Genomic DNA, 6,934 nt, shown 5'->3' on the forward strand with positions numbered 1-6,934 from the left:
ATTGTACCAAACGCAATAAAGACAGTTAATGGTCTAAGCTTGGTATAACATACCCTAGTTTGCTAGTACATATGCCAGGTTTAAGGTCTACATTGCTCTCCTCGGAGAAGACAGATGATATCCCAAACATCTGAAACATCCACACGTTGCATTAATCTAAAATGGAATTTTTTTTCTTCAAGTAAATTTTGATTTCCTATATGAATAAAACACCTGTTATTTTTTTCCAAATTAGTAATCTTTTCCTGATGTATAAATAGGTAGTTATAATCCATCTCGATAACTCGAACATCTAACGAATGTGGATTACATCCCTTTCACTGTCAAATTAACTCCCCCTGCCTTTTCCACGACAAGAAATATAGAAATATTAATTAGTATCCTTTCTACCAGTATAAAGAAAATAAATGGGTTTCACTGAAATTCAAAATAGCCAATAGCAAAATGACACTGTATATTGAAAACTATGACCCTTTTGGATCTTTGTAGACATAACCATTCCACTATCGTCTTTACAAAAGCATTTGGAAAGTTCAAACTATTTCTCTTCAAAATAAAGCGTGAAAGTATAATGATTACTCTGGTTTCTCTTCACATCGTATTAATCTTTCGCCTTTTACTAAAGATTACCGTGGAGAGGAACATTTAATGAGTCTATAGACCATTCTTTGAAGCCTCACTTTGGTGAGGTACCAATTCAATTAAAGTAAACCTCTTGTTCAAATTTAGCATTTTGTTCTCTTTTCTTCTAACCAGATCCAAATGGAAGATAGTAACCGATGATTATATAATCAGGTCTCAGTACTTCCAGTTCGGTACTCACAAAGGTAGTTCTAGTCTATTGTTAGAACATTTATTCCTCTCTCATTGTCATGGTGATAGAAGAGTTATATTTATGCGATTTTGATAGGGATTTAAAGGTCATTGTTTATTCTTGAGAATATGAGCTCAGGTGTGGTTTTCCATGTGTATTTTGGCGATAGTGCATAGTCAGTAATAAGGCCATGGTGATGATCCGGAAGTGAAATATGTGTTCTGTTTACATACTGCTCTGTTGACAGTCCAGCCTCTCAAAAAAACCTTTGGCAAGAACTTCACCGTGAAGGTATTTTTAGATTAACATATGATTTGTACTGATTGTCACACAGTGGAAATGTCAGCCTCGAGAACCAAATGTAGAGAACATATAACAAAATTAATTGTGCTATGTCCTGTCAGTGCAGTATTTGAGTAAAGATTAAACTGGTATTAAATCTTTATTATTAATGAACGACACATGAAATTTCAATATGTTATGTATATTGACTTTGAAAAACAGTAGAATGAAATTAGAAATAAAAAGTTAAGTTTTATTTTGAAAAATTTAAATGAAATTTAAAAAGAAGTATAAAAAATTAAAACATTTACTCCAAAATATATAATATTTGTTGAAATGATATTAAATGATATCAGCATGTAAATATTCCTACACCATATATAAGTTCCAATGTTGGATATTTGTCAAATTTTGTCAGAGAAAATATCTTTGTAAGTCAAAATGAGACCATCATTTAAAATACACGAAGACAAAATTCCAGTTTGTATTGGTCATTCAAAGTATTTATTAGGGGTCCAAGCAGTTAATTTATGAGTTTATCATGGGGTCACTTCCTGAGTAACACATATCTGCTTGTATGGCCTTCAGTAATTTTTTACAAACATAGTTATAGGGTATTTAGTGAGAGGACAGAGATGAAAACTTTATACTAGAACCTAGTCAAGTTCTCTACTAAATCATTTTAAACTGTCCCAGAATGAAATACAATTCAAAGGGATAAAATATACTTTCCCCATGTATATTACCCTTGGATGTAAGAAAACAGCAAAATAATATAAGCTGAACACAAAATGCATTCCATTGTATTGTTCAGTTTGGTTACGATATTGATTGGTGTAGTGCAGCATTGTGGCCTATATGATGTTATGGGAATGCTGATGATCCATCTTGCTTTATGCATTATTAATTACTAATAATATTTGTTAACTGACACTCTAAAGATTGCATAAGAAATATTCAAACAGATTATTTGAATTCAACTTTGTACAACTGATTTTGCGATAGCTACATATCCCACATGAACAAATATTCATATATTTTAGAATGTTTGGGATCAAACGTTCACATTCAGTACATCATATAGGCTGACATTGTACATATAGTGAATCTGTAAGGCCCATTTCTGGCTGTGTGCGCTGAAAATATCCCAAAATGTTATTTTCATCATGAGTAGGCCTATGTATGATAACATATTTCAATTTAGTACTATGACAGTGTGCAGTATTGTAGCATCAGCTGATATCTGATTCCATTGAATCATTGAGTTTAATAATTGGTAACCAACACTCTTAATGATAAATGTTGAAACAGATCATTTGAATTTTGTTTGCACATTTGATCTTAAGAAGTACATTGTATATGTCCCACATATGTAAATGTCCATCCTGGTTTTCACGTTTTGGGGATCAGAATTTCACATTTAGTTGACGATATAGGATTTATTGGTATCTATAGTTGATCTGTGTGGCCACATTTTGCTGTATTCATCTGCAATATCCAAAATTGTTATTTCCCTCATGAATAAGATCGCTTATAGTCATATATTTTAATTTATTACATTGTCGCTTGACTTTCCTGTATACTGGTATGTACTAATGTTTGCACCAATCATCAAACCTCACAGCCCCAACATTGCCTTAAACTGTATGATACATAGTCTACCTGATTTGCTATTTAACCTGTAAATGGCTAAATATGCTTCTAGAAACCCCATATATTTTTAGGATAAATTTATCACTTTAATACATGGTCATCGCTTCACCTTTTTGAGTGTCAGTCTGTCATGTTTAATATTTTTCCCATGCTTGCAACCTTAATGTTATTTTGAAATCACCATATCGAACACATTTTAAATTCATTTACCTACATCTTACTGTTTTCTAGAATCAAGTGAGACATGTTATATCTTTTCAGGTCTAACATTGTATCTGGAACAAAATGTTAGAGTTGGATCAGTTTGGAAGCTCTCCAGTAGTCCGGTGGTGATAGCAAGGTTTCATAAGGACATGTGAAGTGTACTGTCATAAGTGACCATGATTAGTTCATATCACCACACTGATATATAGCACCACAAAGACATGGCTTAGGTCTTCATGAGAGAGAATAACACCATTTTTCAGTAAGGTAGAGCCTCCCTAGAAACTGTATTTTCCTATCCCATTGTCACCTTTTGTAGTTATTGACATTGAAATGGAATGCATTTTTGCTATACAACATGGTAGTGGTCCCATCCGAACTTTAAATCTGAGTGCGCTATTACTTATACAAACAACTGCCTACGTACCTGACACAATATGTGGAACATAGCACCTGTCACTGTTTCTTTAGTGTCTACACCTATATGCATCTGGACAGGCATATTGCGGTTTGCTGCCAAAATCACTATGAGCTGTGTTGCTTCACTAACCCTGGGAAAAATGATATCACTTGTACAGACTTAAGCTACCATTTGTTTTAAATACCATGTATTAGTCAACTTTGCTGTCTAAAATTTGTCAAACTGAATTTTAAAACTTGTAGGAAAATTTATATTTTCAATAAAATGTAGTTTTTAAAATTTAAATGTTTATTTAAATTTCCTTTATCAATAATTTCAAATTGTAAACATATTCTCAGAGAGGCCTTGTACATTCAGGTTTTCATTGCATTGAAAAATTCTTATAATTAAGGAAGATATAGCAAATTAAGTTTTGGTTTCTCAAGAGCACTTGGACCAAAACTTGCACCCTGTGGAACACCAGCACTACACACTTTCTGAAAGGTGTCACGTGTCTTGTTTGTAATAAAATTCAAAAAGACTTCATGTATAAAATTGAAATAGGTGTGGCATGCAAATATAAAAGTTTGACTAAAATTGGCCATAACAAATTGGGCCTGTCAGGAATCAGGTCACAATTAGTACATCCAGTTCAGTACCAATAGATGTAGTTCAAGTCTATTTTTAGAATATTTCTTCCTCTCATTTTGGTGGTGACAGAAGAGTTATATTTATGCATTTTTTAGGGATTTAAGAAGTATTGAGAAACAAATGTAGAGAACATAGAGTAAAATTAATTGTGTTCTATGTCCTTATGGATCTGACCTTGTTCGATTTATTGACAAATGGAGTTTATCAGGAATATTATGTTCCCTGAATATTACTGGACCAGAAGTATGTTAGTTATCACGTCACTTTCTCGCATCATACCTTCTATTTTGTCCTCTTTATCTCACATGTATATGGTATGCATGTGTGTTTGGAAGTAAGTAACATTATCTTATGTTTATGAATTTAGCATTTGATGTGATCTTATTCAAATACATGTATGTAGATGCACGTTTGCTTTTTAGACCAACAAGTAGATCTCCGCCTTTTCTTCTTTTTTCTCCCCTGACATTACCGGTAGTGTCAGAAAAAAACAAAAGAAGCGATGATCTACTTGCTGGTCTAGTTTGCGTGGAATATGTATGCAAATGTATGTACAAGTATTATATTTGCATATGGTCATCCAAAGTGTATCAATTTAGCGTTCATATATATACCAATCATGTGCTGCAAAATGGCATTAAACCCAGTAAAACCAATCTGAATAATCAATCCGCTAATAAAAAGAGGCGTGATCTAACGATTGTGGACTAGATGTATCAAAGTTTTGGAAATTAAGATCTGTTAAGTGTATATTTGAAACTCGTCTGCAGTAAAAACGCCCTGTGTATATACATGCACGAGTGTGTGTGTGTGTGTGTGTGTTTTGACTGAAAATCAAAGAACCGAAGGTACTGTAATATTAATTGCATTTGAAAGATGCAAGTTGTTTTTTTCTTGTTATTGTTGGAAAATGGCGTCAAACTCACAACATCACGCTGAATATGAGTAAACAGTGTGTGTGTGTGTGTGTGTGTGTGTGTGTGTGTGTGTGTGTGTCTAATATCAACGAACCTAAAGCACCATAAGCTTACGTCCATGTGAAAGTGGCAACATGGTTGGGGTTTTTTGTTTGTTTGCTGTGATCTGTTCATTATTTTTTTCTCTACCTATGAGCATGTGCCATGGTATTTTTCATCTTCGAACTAATTCTAAGAAATTAATAAATTCTTTGGGAAAGGCTTATTACATCGGCTTTACAATTTCATTAATGATCAAAGCTGCTCAGATTTGCTCCTTGAGGCATCTAACGAAACCAAATTAAAGCAAAACAGACGAAATAACATTAAGGAAATTTTTTTGACTATGGCTGCCTAAAAATAATTCAAAAAGAACAATCTTAAAACTATTCACATGTCACAGAGTACCAGCAAGTTTTAATATACAACTTTGGAGGCCTCGTATTTCTAGCTACTTTTATGTATTTGTGATTGAAAATCTCTAACGAAATCTGAGTTGTTACTTACATAAACTTTGTATTACTATTATTTTTGATGGATAGTAACACCGGCTGCATTCATTTAAACTCAAAACATACAAATCTATGAAAACGGCATGACACGTTTCCGACAGAAAATAATTTTCAATGCTGGCGATGTATCACAGCAGGTGACATACCTTAAAAGAAATGAAGAATTTACACGTAAGTATTAAGGTTTTAAATGCTAATTTTAAACTACATGGAATTAAACGGGAACCCGGATGGCCGAGTGTTCTAAAGCGCTCGACTTTACCAATCACTGCCATCTCATCTCGATCCACGTGGTTCGGGTCTCGGGGTCGGTCTATGTGTGTATATGAGAAAGGTTGCCATTAGCCTCTCGTGAGTCGGTGGCTCTTCCCGAGGTTTTCTCCAGTTTCTTATGCCACTATTTATACTGGCCGCCATGTATAGCCTATCACGTGCTGAAAAATGGCGTTATTCCCACAACAACAACATGGGAATATGTTATGCGCCTTTTTTGCGAGTTGGATCTAACAGTTTTAGCAGTAGGAAGAGAAACTCATTGATGCTCATTTTACAAAGAGTTTTCAATTTAATTTTCCTGAAATCTATACCTCAAAAGCCGAAATCTAAGCTGCGTACCACTACCGAAACGAGAGAGGAAACAATGCTCTAAATATAGACTGGGACTACTTTTGTGGGTACTGATCCGGAAGTAATAATTGCGACTCAATTTCATTAACGGCAGCCTAAACATGTCTGAATCTTTACTTAACCATGTGTGGACCACCTATTGGAATTGTACCAAACGCAATAAAGACAGTTAATGGTCTAAGCTTGGTATAACATACCCTAGTTTGCTAGTACATATGCCAGGTTTAAGGTCTACATTGCTCTCCTCGGAGAAGACAGATGATATCCCAAACATCTGAAACATCCACACGTTGCATTAATCTAAAATGGAATTTTTTTTCTTCAAGTAAATTTTGATTTCCTATATGAATAAAACACCTGTTATTTTTTTCCAAATTAGTAATCTTTTCCTGATGTATAAATAGGTAGTTATAATCCATCTCGATAACTCGAACATCTAACGAATGTGGATTACATCCCTTTCACTGTCAAATTAACTCCCCCTGCCTTTTCCACGACAAGAAATATAGAAATATTAATTAGTATCCTTTCTACCAGTATAAAGAAAATAAATGGGTTTCACTGAAATTCAAAATAGCCAATAGCAAAATGACACTGTATATTGAAAACTATGACCCTTTTGGATCTTTGTAGACATAACCATTCCACTATCGTCTTTACAAAAGCATTTGGAAAGTTCAAACTATTTCTCTTCAAAATAAAGCGTGAAAGTATAATGATTACTCTGGTTTCTCTTCACATCGTATTAATCTTTCGCCTTTTACTAAAGATTACCGTGGAGAGGAACATTTAATGAGTCTATAGACCATTCTTTGAAGCCTCACTTTGGTGAGGT

General features: G+C 33.9%; 2 non-coding genes across 2 annotated transcripts; both read left to right on the plus strand.

The window, feature by feature from the left end:
* Nucleotides 1-575: 575 nt before the first annotated feature.
* On the plus strand, nucleotides 576-691 carry LOC149776880 (U5 spliceosomal RNA). The gene has a single exon (XR_016416416.1). It is a non-coding gene; the product is annotated as a U5 spliceosomal RNA (small nuclear RNA).
* Nucleotides 692-6,818: 6,127 nt separating this feature from the next.
* On the plus strand, nucleotides 6,819-6,934 carry LOC149776881 (U5 spliceosomal RNA). Its single transcript, XR_016416417.1, has one exon. It is a non-coding gene; the product is annotated as a U5 spliceosomal RNA (small nuclear RNA).

The sequence above is a fragment of the Sinohyriopsis cumingii genome, chromosome 18, assembly GCF_028554795.1.
Source record: "Sinohyriopsis cumingii isolate HCF-2022 chromosome 18, ASM2855479v2, whole genome shotgun sequence".
NCBI classification, from domain to species: Eukaryota; Metazoa; Mollusca; class Bivalvia; order Unionida; family Unionidae; genus Sinohyriopsis; species Sinohyriopsis cumingii.